General features: G+C 44.8%; 1 protein-coding gene across 1 annotated transcript in view; it reads right to left on the bottom strand.

Annotated features, from left to right (window-relative positions):
* Positions 1-16,706, bottom strand: part of caskin1 (CASK interacting protein 1) — a 651,886-nt gene that overhangs the window by 132,999 nt on the left and 502,181 nt on the right. The gene's annotated exons all lie outside the window — the stretch shown is intronic.

The raw sequence follows: 16,706 nt of genomic DNA, 5'->3' as shown, positions 1-16,706 counted from the left end.
AGAGGCACACACTTCAGTGGGACCTAGCTTGAGAATAGCCTCGGGATCACAATCTGGTGAGCAAATTGCACTGTATGATCTGCAGCAGGAACTTCCCAGGTCTCTGGCACTCAGGACCGCTGAAGGCCAGAAATTTGCTGAGTCCGAGTCAGATGATGAGCCATTGGACTTGGTCATGTCACAGTTGCTGGAGCTGCAAAGGCAAGCTTGGGAACATCAGGAAGGGATGTCCGCTGCACTCCTCAGATTGCAAGGCACGATGGAGGAGTCTGTCAGCGTTCACTCTGAGGTGAAAGTGCCGGCATGCCAATGCACCGAGGTCAGCACTGGTAGGATGGTGGCTCGATCTCACTCCAGCTACCCCTGTTCCTCAAGGAGTCAGCCTGGGCCCCCGAGCACCCATAGGGAGGAGTATCAGCAGTTGCACACCCTGGAGCCATCCATCCGGATGAGTCCGAGAGTGGCCGGCCCATCCGAATCCCCTCTTCCATGACCTGAGCAGTTCCATCTCCACAGGCCGAGGAGAGTGCCCCATTGCTACACAGCAGGACCTTGAGAGCACCTTTGAGGTGGGGCTGGCCCCCATCTCTTCAGCACCTGTGACCAGTAATGCTGTGCTCCTGAAGGGCTCAAGTGCTGAAGGATCAGATGCTTTTAAAGTTTCATGGCTGTGTCTCTATGATATGATCCTGATCACAGAGTGCAAGTGAGCTGCCCTCAGCCAGACAGGAGTCAGACATTCTCAGAGACTGTGTGAAGATTTATAGAGTGGCCTTACTGCATTTTGTCATCATCCTCCTGCAATCAAGTGACTATCTGGGCCTCCACTGCGTCTCCATGACAGGAGCATTATCACAGAGGGTATGTGTACTGCCATAAGCCAGACTGGAGTCAAAAATTCACAGATGCAATGTGAAAATTAATGTTGTCTCCTCACTACATGTCGTCATCATTCTCCACAAATCTAGCAGCTATGAAGGCCTCCTGAGCGTGCCTGCCTCATCTGGCTAGGGCGAGAGCCTCATACCTCATCATCGCAGCCTCCGAGGACCTCCTCACCCTCATCCCTGTCGGTGTCCTTCTCATTGGAGGAGACTTCCAGCTCCTCCATCTCCTCCTTAGCCAACTCCTCGCCCGTTACTGAGCCAGGTTGTAAAGGGCGCAGCAGGCGATGATGATGTGTGACACTCTCTGTGGACTATATTGCAGAGCTCCACCAGACCAGTCCAGGCACCAGAACCTCATTTTCAGCATCCCGATGGACTGCTCCACCAAGTTGCGAGTTGCAGCATGAGCCTTGTTATACCTTATTATACTGAGGCCGTTGCATGTGTGTCATCAGCCCTGGCCTCTGTGGGTAGCCCTTATCCCTGAGAAGCCATCCCTGCAGCCTCTGTGGACCCTGGAAGGCTCCAGGGATCTGTGACCGACTGAGGATGTAGGCATGTGCACACTCCCTGGAAACCGTGCGCATACCTGCAAGATGTGTTTCTGGTGGTTGCACACCAACTGCACATTCAGCGATTGGAGGCCCTTGTGTTGATGTAGCCCACCATGTTTTGCGACGGAGATCTAAGCACCACATGAGTGCAGTCACTCACACCCTGCGTCTGTGGGAAACCAGAGATCTGGGCAAATCCAATCAATCTTTCATCGTGTCTGTCCTGGTCCCGGGCGAAATGCACAAAGTTGTGTGCCCTCGTGAAGATGGCATCCGTGACCTCCTGGATCCATTTGTGGGTGGAGGCTTGAGAGATCCCACAGAGGTCGCCTGTGAAGCCCTGAAAGAAGTCACTGGCATAGAAATTAAGCGCCGTGATCATTTTCATGGCCACTGGCAGTGGATGCCTTCCAAGTCCCTGTGACACCAAATCCTGCAGTAACTGGCAGATGTGAGCGACCAGTTCCCTAGACATTCGCAGTCTTCAGTGTCACTGGTTCTCGGTCATCTGCAGGAACGAAAGGCAGTGTCTATAGATCCTGGTTGTCACTAGGCGCTGGCCTGTGATGGCTTGGCTCTTGGGCGGTGTATGTGGGAGCCCCAGCCGCCCCTTCTTCCTGAAGTTGCTGCTCTTGCCTCTGAGCAGCTTGGAGCCTCAGTCACTCTCTCCTCCATCATCTTCGCACTCTGTAGGCCATCAGGCATACAGCTAGTTCACCAGGCTCCATGATCCTGATGTACTCCTCCTGCAGGATGAAAGAGAGAGACACGTGGTTAGCATGGGTGTACTAAGAGCCTGTCCTGGTTAAATGTGACGGCCCCTTGATGCTTCCTGGAGAGTGTTGGCCACCACCTGGATGGCCAGTGATTAGTGCGCTGCATGGTTGCCCAAAACCCCCACTCCACCTGTCCGATTGGCAGCAGCTTTGCCCATTAGACTGTATGCTGTGCTTTCAGCTCAGGCGCAGGCATTCTCCTAACCCGTGCTACAAGGCTGCACTGTTAGCTTGAACCACGGGGGAGACTGGTCCAAACCAGGATGCTGACATTGCAAGAGGCTGAGAGCACCTCCACCAGTGACTGCTCCATGGCCAGCTTTAGCAAGGAGATTGTACAATGTGTGCAGTCATCCAATTGTCCTGCAGTTCAATAAAATGCTCATGACTATGCAGTCTATGCCAGGGGGCGGGGTTTCTAAAGCTTCGGAACACTTGGTAGCATTTTGATGCCTCTCCGTTACTTGAGTGGGCAGATAGGATAGGAGCCCACTTCCAGCCATAACAATGTGGCTGTGACTGAACTGTCTCAGTTGCAGAGGAATGGTCACTTCATACAGGTTTCCCAAAAGCAAGGCCACTCCCCTTGCCCACCCTATTCCCCATCCTGAATGCTTTTGCGCTATATTCAACGCCGGGGCAGCCCTTGACCTCCAGCACCCCCACAAGTAGCCTCAACGCCCAGGCAGCCTTGACCTCCACCACCCTCACAAGTAGCCTCAATGGCAGGGCTGCCCTTAGACCATAAGACGTAGGAGCAGAAGGAGGCCACTTGGCCCATCGAGTCTGCCCCGCCATGAGACCATAGTTTATCTGATAACCCTCAACTCCAGTCTCCTGCTTTTTCCCCATAATCCTTGATTCCCTTAATGATTAAAAATCTGTCTATCTCAGCTGTGAATATATTTAATGATCCAGCCTCTACAACCCTCTGTGGTACAGAATCCCACAGAATCATAGACCCACAGAAGAAATTCCTCCTCATCTCTGTCTCAAATGGGTGACCGCTTACTCTGAGATTATTCCACACACGAGGAAACAACCTCCCAGCATCTGCCCTGTCTAGCCCCCTAAGAATCTTACATGTTTCAATATGGTCGCCTCTCATTCTTCTAATCTCCAATGAGTACAGACCCAACCAACTCAACCACTCCTCGTAAGAATATCCCTCCATACTCGGGATCACCCTAGTGAACCTTCCCTGGACTGCCTCCAATGCCAGTATATCTTTCCTTAGATACGGGGGTCCAAAACTGTTCACAGTATTCTAGGTGTGGTCTAACTAGTGCCTTGTATAGTTTTAGTAAGATTTCACTATTTTTATACTCCATTCCCTTTGAAATAAAGGCCAACATTCCATTTGCCTTCCCTATTACCTGCTGAACTTGTATGCTACCTTTTTGAGATTCATGCACAGGAACCCCCCAAATCCCTCTGTGCTGCAGCTTTCTGCAGTCTTTCTCCATTTAAATAATATTCAGCTCCTCTGTTCTTCCTGCCAAAGTGCATAAGCTCACATTTTCCCACATTATGTTCCATCTGCCAAGTTTTTGCCCACTTACTTAACCTGTCTCTATCCCTCTGTAGACTCTTTATGTCATTCTCACCACTTGTCTTCCCACCTCCTATTTTTGATCCACCCACAAACTTGGCAGCAGTACATTCACTTCCCTCATCCAAGTCATTAATACAGTTTGTTCCAAGCCAATCATATATATTGTCCGTCCCCCAGGCCCCAAAACAATTTGCCTCAATGGAAGGGCTGCCCTTGCTATCCCCCACAAGTCACCTCGAAGGCTAGGCTGCCCTTAAACCCAAACCCCCAACGTCCCTCAAGCTTGAAGTCCAACAGGCGAGCACTGCACAACGTTACTGTGCACTCACCTCTGAGTTCCCCTCAAAGTGCAGCGTGCCAAATGCATGCCCTTTTGTGTGCGGTTGTGAAATGCCAACGTGGACAGTTGAGCCAATCGTGAACTGGTTTCACACCGTCGTGAAACTGATTATGCACATTGTCCGCTTATGCCACTGAACATGCCCAACGCTGGTGGGCACAGAAAATTTCACCCAGAGTTAACATTTCAAGTCCATATGACTCTTCTTCAGAGCTAAAGAGAAGTAGAAATGTGATAGGTTTCATACTGTTTAAGAGGGGGTGGATCAGGTGAAGCAAGATAGAAGGTCAGGGATAGGTGGGACAAAGGAGAGATTGACAAAGATGTCATGGACACAAGACAAAGGGAGTGTTAATGGTAGTGTTAAAGACTAAAGAAGGTGCTGATAGTGGCAGAATGTGTTATTAGCAGAACAAGGGTGAGCACTCTGTGAAAACACAACATGGAAACAAGTGACACATGGGCCTGTGGGGGTGTTGGGGCCAGGGGGAGTTTGGGGGAAAAGGATTAAGAAAAATGAATCAATAAATAAAAATAAATAAAAAATTAAAATTAAAATAAATAAGAATAAACATTAAAGTTAAAATTTAAAAATAAAAAAGACTTCAAAAATTTGATTAAAAAAGGAGTTGAGATGGAGGAGAGAGTTCATGGTCTGAAGTTGCTGAACTCAATATTCAGTCCGGAAGGCTGTAAAGTGCCTAATCGGAAGATGAGGTGCTGTTCCTCCAGTTTGCATTGGGCTTCACTGGAACATTGCAGCAGGCCAAGGACAGACATGTGGGCATGAGAGCAGGATGGGGTGTTGAAATGGCAAGTGACAGGGAGGTCCGGGTCATGCTTCTGGAACAGCCAAAGGTGTTCCACAAAGTAGTCACCCAGTTTGCGTTTAGTCTCCCAAATGTAGAGGAGACCACAGTAGGAGCAGCGAATACAGTCGACCAAATTAAAAGAGGTACAAGTGAAGTGCTGCATATCCTTTGCAGAAATGTAGCCTTACAGGAAGAGTTCCAAAGAATTTCCCAGCTCTCCAGCAGGGTAATTTCTCCCTGCCAAGTTAGATCAAAATTTCCAGTGTCCTTCAAAAAGCATTTCACTCAGCCTGAGTTTGCTGGATCCAATTTTCACCCACAAGGTCCAACTGGGCAACTCACTGCTCCTTAAATCTGCAAGAGCTCCATCTATTCTGTTCCAGTCTTTTCGAACAGAAAGCAAACTCTCAGCAGCATTCTGCTTGGCTGTTAACAAAAAACAGTCCTCTGCTTCTCCCAGCTGCTCCTCAACTTCTCAAAACACAGCTGTACTTTGCCTTTGAGACGCTTAATAAAGGTGTTAACACTGTCCCTTGGTATTTCAATAGGTTTCTGTTTGAGTTTCTCCCCCATGGCAACCCAGGTCACATGAGCACATCTCCAAGAAGAGTTGCAAGGCTGGATTTTTTTAAGTTACAGTGAACATGTTTAAGATTCATAGCTCTTGTTCTTCCTCTTAACACTCTGGCTGAGTTCTGCCAAAGTTGCAAATTGTACTCTTAAAGTCATCTCACTGTTAATAAACCAAAAACGACCCACAAATTGTACACTTTCTGCCTGCTCTTCCACATTTATCTTATGATGACTGCACTAGAGACAACCCCCAATTCCAGTGACAGAACTGTAGAATAAATAAAGCCATCAGTAATATGGAGACCTTCCCTGACAGGTCACGCTCCTGGGTGATGATGGAGGAACAGCACCAGTTATAATACACGTAAATGGCCAACTCTGCTGTCAGATACACCTGGAAACCATTTTGTAGTCATGGGAGAGCCAAGTTCTCAGGTGACCTGTACAGCATTGTGGCTGGTGTTGCATAATTTATGAAGAAGCTGATATCATACATGATGAATGTCGCCACATAGCAATGATATTACTGAATATTACTCTGAGAAATTAATTTACAAGAACACAACCAGGCCTGTCATGGCAGTGTTCAGGGTATATTAATGGATATGTAGCTTTATAAGAGGACCCTGTAAGAGTTAGCAGACAGTTGCTGATTTGTGGTGACTGAATAAGGTAGATTTCCTTTGAATGAAATGGAACTTTGGGACTTTTGCCAGTTCTTTGGGGATTGAATTCCATGACCGTTTCCATGTGAAAATGGTCAGTAGTGGTCTTATTTCTTCACCCATTTGTTTACCCCTTGGGAATACACCAAGAGATAGTCAAGATGTACCAGCTGGAATAATGTAGTAGTGTTGGAGTGGTGATTGAGGTTACACTATATGCAAAGTTGTTCCATCTTATAGCAGCAATTGGGATGGTTCTAGGCTTTGCTGGCACTGAGGCAGGTATCTTGGGAGGGGGAGTGGGAAAAAGAGACCTGACAATACTGGGCCCAGGGGGAACTTCCCAGAACTGGCAGCACTAGTTTGTAACTTTTGAACTGATTTCAGTGATTATTAAATTTGGTGTTTGCAACTGTTCCCAGGAAGTCCTTCTCTCACTCTGTCTGACTGCCTCTATCTCTCATATATATCCGTGTCTCTCTCTCTGTCTCCCACTTCTTTCATATGTCAGTAATTCCAATTCTTACATTTTCTCATCATCAACAAAATGCTGGCAATATTCAGCTGAAATTTTAATGGAAATGAGAATTGTAAAGGTTCTAGAACAGGCGAGGGATTGCAGCCCAAATACTGAAGGTGAAAATTACCCCCACTGTTTTCCCATAACGAAAAGATGACGTATGGGGCAGGAATTTCCAGCTCCCACCTGCTGGTGGGATCTCTCTGTCCATCCAAAGGCAATGGAGATTTGAATGGCTTGCCGCATCCACCGCAGGAAACCCGTCCCGGCAGGGCTGGAAAATCCCGGCCATAGATTTATTCCAATGTGACATGTTGACATGCATTCTCATAATGGAACACCCATAACGCAGGAAGGCAGTCTAATATGTCCAGTTAGTGAATGCCATATGCAAGATTGCTACTAACATAGCTTCATACATCATGCCTGAGGCCCAGGGGCAGAGTAGCTGTAGTTCTGTGCAGGAAAATTCTACAAATGTGATAAAGGGAGGAAATTAAAACTTATCACAGAATAAAGAGGCAATTTGAAATCCTGTCTCTGCATTTAAACTGCTGAAAGATATTTTTTTAAATAAATAAATATTTAGCCACATGCATGAAATCCAAGAGCTGTTTTATGAAAAGAATGATCCTCCACTCTGAAAATGTTTTTATTCTTTCGTGAGGTGTAAGCATTACTGGCAAGGTCAGCACTTATTCCTACTTCACTTGAGCTGGTGGTAGTGAGCTGCCTATAACTGAGAAGCTTGCTAGGCCATTTCAGAGGGCAGTTAAGAGTCAGCTATATTGCTGTGGGTCTGGAGGCACATGTAGCCAGATTTTTAAAAAATTCATTCACGGGATGTGGGCTTCGCTGGCTGGGCCAGCATTTATAGCCCATCCCTAGTTGCTGTTGAGAAGATGGTGGTGAGCTGCCTTCTTGAACCATTGCAGTCCATGTGGTGTAGGTGCACTCACAGTGCTGTTAGGAAGGGAGTTCCAGGATTTTGACCCAGCGACAGTGAAGGAATGGCGATATAATTCCAAGTCCAGAGGGTGAGTGACTTGGAGGGAACTTCCAGGTGGTGATGTTCCTATTTATCTGCTGCCCTCATCCTTGTAGTGGTCATGGGTTTGGAAGGTGCTGTCAAAGGAGCCTCGGTAAATTCCTGCAGTGCATCTTGTAGATGGTACACACTGCTGCTACTGTGCATCGGTGGCAGAGCGAGTGAATATTTGTGGTTTTGGTGCCAATCAAATGGGCGGTTTTGTCCTGGACAGTGTCAGCTTCTTGAGTGTTGTGAAAGCTGCACTCATCCAGGCAAGTGGGGAGTGTTCCATCACACTCCTCTCTTGTACTTTGTAGATGGGGAGTCAGATGTTGAGTCACTCACCACAGGATTGCTAGTCTCTGAACTGCTCTTGTAGCCATAGTATTTATCCAGTTTAGTTTCTGGTCAATGGTAACCCCCCAGGATGTTGATAGTTGGGGATTCAGTGATGGTAATGCTGTTGGATGTCAAGGGGCGGTTAGATTCTCTCTTGTTGAAGATGGTCATTGTCTGCACTTGTGTGGCACGAATGTTACTTGCCACTTGTCAGCCCAAGCCTGGATATTGTCCAGGTCTTGCTGCATTTGGACATGGACTGCTTCAGTATCTGAGGAGTCACGAATGGTGCTGAACATTGTGCAAACATCAGCAAACATCCCCACTTCTGACATTATGATGGAAGGAAGGTCATTGATGAAACAGCTGAAGATGGTTGGGTCAAGGACACTACCCTGAGGAACTCCTGCAGTGATGTCCTGGAGCTGAGATGACTGACCTCCAACAATCACAACCATCTTCCTTTGTGCTAGGTATGACTCCAACCAGTGGAGAGTTTTTCTCCTGATTCCCATTGACTCCAGTTTTGCTAGGGCTCCTTGATGCCACACTCGATCAAATGCTGCCTTGATGTCGGGGCAGTCACTCTCATCTCACCTCTGGAGTTCAGCTCTTTTGTCCATGTTTGAACCAAGGTTGTAATGAGGTCAGGAGCTGAGTGGCCCTGGCGGAACCCAAACTGGGTGTCAGTGAGCAGGTTATTGCTAAGCAAGTGCTGCTTGATAGCACTGTTGATGACGTCTTCCTTTACTGGTGATTGAGAGTAGACTAATGGGGCAGTAATTGGCTGGGTTGGATTTGTCCTGTTTTTTGCGTACAGGACATAGCTGGGCAATTTTCCACATAGCCGGGTAGATGCTGTACTGGAACAGTTTGGCTAGGGGCATGACAAATTCTTCAAGTCTTCAGTACTATTGCCGGAGTATTATCAGGGCCCGTAGCCTTTGCACTATCCAGTGTCTTCAGCCATTTCTTGATATCACGTGCAGCGAATTGAATTGGCTGAAGACTGGCATCTGTGATGCTGGGGATCTCCAGAAGAGGCCGAGATGGATCATCCACTCAACACTCCTGGCTGAAGATTGTAGCAAATGCTTCAGACTTATCTTTTGCACTAATGTGCAGGGTTCCCACATCATTAAGGATGGGGATATTTGTGGAGCTTCCTCCTCCAGTGAGTTGTTTAATTGTCTATTCATGGCTGGATGTGGCAGGACCGCAGAGCTCAACGCTTAAGCCTGTCTATCACTTGCTGCTTATGCTGTTTGGCATGCAAGTAGTCAGATTGACACTTCATTTTTAGGTATGCCTGGTGCTGCTCCTGGCATGCCCCCCTGCACTCTTCATTGAACCAGGGTTGATTCCCTGCCTTGAGGGTAATGGTAGAGCGGGGAATATGCCAGGCTATGAAGTTACAGATTGTGTTCGAGTACAATTCTGCTGCTGCTGATGGCCCACAGCACCTCATGGCTGCCCAGTCTTGAGTTGTTAGACTTGTTTGAAATCTATCCTATTTAGTATGGTGGTAGTGCCACACAACACGATGGAGGGTATCCTCAATGTGAGGGCGGGTCTTTGTCTCCACAACGACTGTGCAGTGGTCACTCCTACTGATACTGTCATGGACAGATGCATCTGTGGCAGGCAGATTGATGAGGATGAGGTCGAGTATGTTTGTCTCTCTTGTTGGTTCCCTCACCACCTGCTGCAGATCCAGTCCAGCAGCTATGTTCATTAGGGCTCGGCCAGCTTGGTCAGTCAAGGTGCTACCGAGCCAATCTTGGTGATGGACATTGAAGTTCCCCACCCAGAGTACAGATCAGGTTGGAGTAACAGATTTCATCCCCTGAAGGAGGGCATGAGTGAACCAGGTGGGTTTTTATGGCAATTTGGCAGCTTTGTGATCATTATTAATAAGATTAGCTTTTTATTCCAGATTTATTTAAGAATTGAATTCAAATTCTGCCTGCAGCCAATGTAAGATTTGAACTAGTGTCTCCAGCGCAGGATTCAAGGCTCAGGAATACTAATCAAGTGACATTATCACTATGTTACTGTCCCCCTATAATTAGGTGCCAACAATGGTAAAGTAGATACGATATTATCCATTTATTTTTAAAATACTCATTAAAATAAAGGGGTGGCTAGCATTTTCCTACAGTATGAACTTGTCAGCATGGATCTTCTCCAGCACTGGGAGCTCTGGCTACACTTTCTCCTCCTATACCCCCTACTATTTAACTTTGTTTCTACATCAATACATGCACAGGGACAAAATTAATGGAGTCATCACTGCATTTTATCTCCATGCTTGTTCTAGGAGGAGTAGAGAATCTGGTAGCAAATAGATTGTAGCTGTCCACTCCTAATGATCCTCAGGGTCTCCAAAATTCTAATGATGTTACCATATATGAGTGATTGTCATTTTTAAACTTAATTAGCTTCCACAGAGTAACAACGATCATAATTCATGGCAAAATTTGACATCAGGCTAAAAAGGAACAGAATAGTCCACAAGCTGTTCAGGATAACTTGTCTTGGGCCCCATATTATACAACAGTCACCTTGCACACAAAACAATTTCGGGGGTGAGACTTAAAACAAAATCTGCCCGCTCCAGCAGGAAGACTAGGGGAGTACTCCCCAGTGTCCTGGCCAATGTTTATCCCTGAGTCCAAAAACTATTATCCACTCAATATCACATTGATGTTTGTCAGAGCTTACTGTGCACCAATTGGCTGCCACATTTCCTACATCACAACAGTGACTCCGCTTCAGAAGTACTTCATTGGCAGGAAAGTGTCTTGGGATGTCCTGAGTTTAGGAAAGGTGCTTTATAAGTGCAAATTCTTTCTTCTATATTACATTAGTTCTGAAAAGATCCAAATCCATAACTTTCAGCTGTGATATCGGTTTGCTGGACTATGTGGGAGTAAGGCAGATGTGTACATGTAGGAAGCTAGGACTAGGGAGAAGGCCACAATCATATTCATTGCCATTTGCAAGAGAGTAGCTGGAGCATTGATCTTTAACTGCGTGTAATGTGGAAAATGTCATGCAGACCAATCCTTCCTGGCAGTTGTCATTTGCACTTTCCTATTTCTCTACACATTTCGCTGATTGTTTCATCCAAAGGCCCCTTAGTTTCCAGCTTCTTATTTGTCCTGATTCATTAATCATTGAAATCTAGAAAAGACCTTGCATCACTGTGAATCACACAATTTTTGTCATGGAGATTTATTTTTCTAGTTAACTCGACCCTCCCACTTACCCAAAGCTGTGACACAGCCAAGGATGTTGTTACGCTGAATCAGGAGGGAGACTTTCAGTCAGAAGTTTCTTTAAAGAAAAATAGCAGCAAAAATCGGAATGCAAAGTGCATGTGAGATTCTGACTGTCTATTTGTACAATGGCAGAAAGGGCAGATAACAGAGCCACAGTCACCGATTATGCAGAGTTTGATAGTCCTGTCAATATTGAAGCAGGTCATGGATGGAATTGTATGACAGTATCATCAGTCTGGCACACTCAACTGTCTGAATCAACACTATTACATCATTCAGTTGAGTGTGATGTCCTTTATTAAAAAAGCAATTTGCTTTTGACTCGAGGAGAAAAGGAGACAGCAATGGGGCTTGGTGATTAGAGGCTGTCTGACAACATCCGGATCATAAATGGCAGAGAACCGTGACAGTAATCTCATTGAGGGAGCAATGAAAAGGAAGGCTTGCAACAGCTGTTGCTTCTCAGAGTTTGGAGGGGTTACATGACAGTCAGTCAGGACTGACTGTAAGACAGAAAGAGGCAGCACCGGCTTTGCATGCTCCTGTGACTCAGTGGGTAGCGCCCTCACCTCTGAGGCCAGAGACCTGAGCAATCAAGAAAGCAGCTTTCCATCACCTTCTCAAGGGCAGTTAGGGATGGGCAATAAAAATACTGGCCTAGCCAGAGAAGCGCACGCCCTGTGAAAAAAAATCACTAGTGGGGAGTTCTCCCTGGTATCCTGACTAATATTTATTCCTTGACCAACAAATTATCCAATCATTATCACATTGTTGTTTATGGAACCTTCCTGTGCGCAAATTGGTTCTTGGGTCTCCTACATTTTAACTCTGGCCACGCTTCAAAAGAAGTACTCAATGTGCTGTAAAGCACTTTGAGACGTCCTGAGGTTGTGAAAGACATTATAGAAATGCAGGTTTATTTTTCTCTTACATTGGTTGAATGGTAACGTTCGGAAGGTTTGTACATGTTGGGATTTTTCTAAGATTTATTGCTGGTTTTTGCTGGGATCAGTGAACAGCTTAGCTGTTCTGGCTTCTGGTAGGATTCAATCTTTTCTTTGTCAAGTCTGCCATGCCAAATCCAGGCTCAATCAAAGACCTAGCTCCACATCCATTTGAAGAACAACATTATAAGTTGGCTCGGTGCCAACTTGAATCTCTTTCCGTGTCAGCGTTCAACATCAAAAAAAATCAATGCGAAACCCTCTCAAGAATCACACAACAACATTAAGAATGACTTGCAATTATGTGCCGCTTTTAATGCGGTAGAATGTCCCATGGTGCTTTGCAGGATGTACTCAGACAAAAACTGGCACCTACATCCAAAGGAGGATTTGGGACGGGTGTCTTAAAGATTGGTCATAGAGTTAAGTTTGAAGGAACATCCTAAAAGGGGGAGTGAGAGGTGTGAGAGCTTAGGTAGCTCCAAGAAGCAACATTCTTCACCTTTGCCATTAGAAATAGAACAAGGGAAAAGAACTGCAGTCTGCGTTCCTTCAATTCGGCATCTTCTGCACTCCTTTCGGCCCATCATTGTCCGGTGTCCAGTTGCTAAGCTCGGAAATATTGCCATGAATCTTTCATGCCCAATTCAGAAGGCAGACAGAGTCTCTGTTTAACTTCTAAAGGATGGCACCCCTGACAATGCAGTACTCCCTCAGTTCTGCAACTAAGTGCCAGCCTTGAGCATGTGCTCAGGTCTTTGGAATATGGTACAGACCCCCAACCTTATGAATCAGTGATGAGAATGCAACTATTGACTGAGGGATGACACCCAACAATGTCCACAGGTTTGGTATTGGTCTTTTTAAGGGCTTAACTGTGCAATCTCATTTTACGTGTCCCTATCCCTATACACTCAGACCTGTCGCTACTAGATACAGATAGTGATCCTGGTCAGAGCCAATTTCTCTTCAGATCAAATGTGTTGCTGAACTTTGTTTTTATTTGCAACATTTAATGTTGTTCCATGTTTGGATTTTTGTACAACTATTTTGTATCCTAACCATCTCACAGCAGATTTTATCCCTCCAGTTCCCAGAAGCGATAATTTTTATAAAACTTGAGCGAGACTGTACATCTATTATGAGGCATTAAAAGACAAAAACATCAACTGGAGGAAAATCTATATTGTTATAGCCCTGACTCTCCAATCCTTGCTCCCTTGGTGATTCTGATCTACACCCTGCTCTTGGATACTTACATGACCATTTACTCTTATTTATAGCAACATACTTGCTGCATTAAACGTGGCCTAGTGCTACACTATTATCACCATCTCAAATGGATATATTATACACTGAGCACACATACAGCCACTAATGCATTTATTGAAATAGAGATATGAAGCACAAATCATTTGGCCAAATATGGAGTGCAATATTAAATAAATACAACGAGCAAGTCTTGATGGATTAACTACCTTTCATAAGAAGAACTTCAGAAGCAATAAAATAGTAATTTAGGCTTTAAGCAAAACCCTAATTGCTGGCAAAGTAAATTAAGTAGTTTGGTTCCCTCGCACCACTTTTTGGATTGGTGTGATGTAAATTGCAGCAGGTTATCAAAATGCAGCCTTGTGTCTACTAAAAACGTCAGCTGGGTAATGTTTATAGATGCTGTATTAGTTTGTCGGTAGGTTTCCAGACAAGTAACACAACAAGACGATCAACAATTAATATTAGCAAGGCAGGCTCCACTGGATTCCAGTGGGTCAGCAGAAAACTCCATTTGTGCCTGCTAGTATTTGCTCAATGCACAATTTATCAGAAAACAACATTTCCATAGCACATTTAAAATTGCAAATGCTCCAAAGCACTTTGCTGGAGGGTTATCAAATAAAATTTGACGTTGAGCCACATAAGGAGATATTAAACCAGGATATTAAATCAAGATATTTGACCAAAATCTTGGTCAAAAGTTAGGTTTAAGGAGCAAATTATGGGACCAAAGAGAGGTAAAGTGTTGGGATGTTTAGGGAAGGAGTTCCAGAGCTTAGGGCCGAGACAACTGAAGACATGAACAGCAATGTGGAGCGATTAAAATCGGCCCTGTGCAAGGGGCCAGAAGTAGAGCAGTGCAAAGACTTAGGAGGGCTGGAAGAGATTCCAGAGATAGGGAGGGATGAGGCCATGGAGGGATTTGAAAGCAAAGATGAGAATTTTAAAAGTGAGGCATTGCTGGATCTTGAATCAAATTGGAGTACAGGGGTGATGGATGAATGGGAATTGGTGTATAAGTATAAGAGCTTTGAATGGAACTCAAGTTCGTGTAAGATGGGAGGCTGACAGAAGAGCATTGGAATAGTCAAGCTTATAGGTAACAAAGGCATAGAGTTGAGTGTTAGCAGAGGGCAAGTTGAGGCAGGACGGAGTTGAATGATATTATGGAGGTCTTGGCGATTTTTAAATTGATAAACTGCTTGTTCAGGCCGCAAGAAACCCATACAACTTGTGAAGATGCAATCAGTAGAAAGTTACATCAGTTAATCACTGATTTTAGATTTAGATAAGTCCTATACAATCACTTGAACAGCAACCAACTGAATTCTAATTAACATAAAACAAACAAGTCCGTATTTGGCATTATGAGTGCTGCTTCATATTTTCAGGTTACTCTTCTCAAAGTTACATGGGTTAAAAACAATCTACCATTGTGTACAAAGTCCTAGATCAATATATTGACAGTTGAAATGACAAAGGAATGTTTAACTCTAGGCTTGCTAATTTTGTACTCATTTGCCCCTGGTCCTGTCACCATAGCTGACTAACGTACAAACATTGGCACTATCCCAGCCATTCAGTATTTTAAAGATCTACATCACATTTCTTCTCAATTTTCCTTCAGTGCAAGGAATCAATTCAGTGATCAACTTTTCACTTAAGTATTTCAGACCTTGTTACCATCCTTGTTGCTCTTCCCTAATCTTTTCCCAGTGCATCTCAGACCTTTCAAATGTGATGTCTCCAAAGTTTTATGCATTGTATCACAAGTAGTTGGGGCGAATGGTACAGATGCATCTAAGGGGAAGCTAGGTAAGTACATGAGGGAGAAAAAAATTATAAGATTAAGCTGGTAGGTTAAAATGAAGTAGAGTGGGTGGAATCTCATGTGGACCAAATGGGCAGTTTCTGTACTGCAAATTCTATGTAATTCTTTGTAAATTAAATCCCAAGTAATGAGTTCACCAAAGTAAAAATAACTTGCTTCAACATAATTAATTGTCATAGAAATGCATCTCAGAGTGTAATTAGTCTTGATGATATCAGGCTCACGCTGATTAGAAACCTTCATAGGAACACAGGAACAGGAGGGGACCATTTAACCTCTTGAGCCTGTTGCACTGTTTAATGACAGCATGTTTGATCTGTGATGTAACTCCATGTACCTGACCTTTACCCCGCATCCTTTAATACCTTTGGATAACAAAAATCTTTCAATCTCGAATTTAAAATTATCCATTGATCTCGCATTAATTGCCATTTGTGGAAGACAGTTCCAAACTTCTACCACCCTTTTCCTGAAGGAATGTTTCCTAATTTCACTCCTGAAAGGGCTGGCTCTAATTTTTAGATTTTGCCCTCAAGTTCTAGATTTACCAACCAGCAGAAATAGTTTCTCTCCATCTACCTTATCTGCTCCCCTTAACATCCTGAAAATGCCAAACAAATCACCCTTTAACCTCCTTCAAGGAACAATCAATATGCATTCTTAACTTGCTTTCCTTTTCCCACTTCAAACCATACCCACATAAGAAATAGGAGCAGCAGTAGGCCATTTGGCCCATAAAGCCCACTCCGCTATTCAATAAGAGCATGGCTGATGCCCCAACTCCACCTTTCAGCCTTCTCCCATTGCCCTTGAACCCCAGGTAGATCAAAACGTCTGTCCAACTCAACCTTGAATGACCCCGCCTCCACTGCTGTCAAAGATTAACAACCCTCTGAGAGAAGAAATTCCTCCTTATCTCCATAATAAATGGCAGAACCCTTATTTTAAAACTGTGCCCCCCAGTTCTTAGATTCCCCTACGAGGGGTAACGTTCTCTCAGCATCTACCCTGTCAAGTCCATTAATTACACATATTTCAAAACTCCTGTCCCACTACACATTGCACAATCATCTTCATGAAAACAAATTCTCCATTCACTTCCTCTTTTCCTAGCATCTTCCAAAAAAGTTGTTCAGATTCACTCCAATCCTTCCAACATTGTCTGTACTGACCAGCTGACCACAATGTTGGTGTCATCGACAAGCAGCCTATACTAGAACTAGCCTCTTCCATTTTGCTCATGGAAAATGCACAGAGCACAGGACAAGATGATAACCCCTTGTGTGCCTCTACTGATCACTGGTCAAGCAACAGAGCCATC

Source organism: Carcharodon carcharias, chromosome 15 (genome assembly GCF_017639515.1).
Source record: "Carcharodon carcharias isolate sCarCar2 chromosome 15, sCarCar2.pri, whole genome shotgun sequence".
NCBI lineage: Eukaryota > Metazoa > Chordata > Chondrichthyes > Lamniformes > Lamnidae > Carcharodon > Carcharodon carcharias.
Note: the sequence above shows the minus strand (reverse complement) of the source record. Positions and strands in the feature narration are given on the sequence as shown.